Raw genomic sequence first — 248 nt, forward strand, 5'->3', positions numbered from 1 at the left:
ATCGCACGAGAGAGGAACCAGGATATAAAATTATAGAGACACGTAAACAATAATCATTAAAGGCTCGATATCATCCTCTTCCATCTGGCTATAAAGGAGAGATTTTTTTCTATACAAGTTTTATTTTTGAAAGGTTGGTTTATTTACAAGATGCGTTATTTGTTGATTTCCCTAGCAGCCTCTCTATCTGTCAGTCTGTGTGTATTCATTATGCTTTTAAATGTAATTGTTATGTGTACATACATACA

This window comes from Penaeus monodon, chromosome 19 (assembly GCF_015228065.2).
Source record: "Penaeus monodon isolate SGIC_2016 chromosome 19, NSTDA_Pmon_1, whole genome shotgun sequence".
In the NCBI taxonomy this organism is placed as follows: Eukaryota; Metazoa; Arthropoda; class Malacostraca; order Decapoda; family Penaeidae; genus Penaeus; species Penaeus monodon.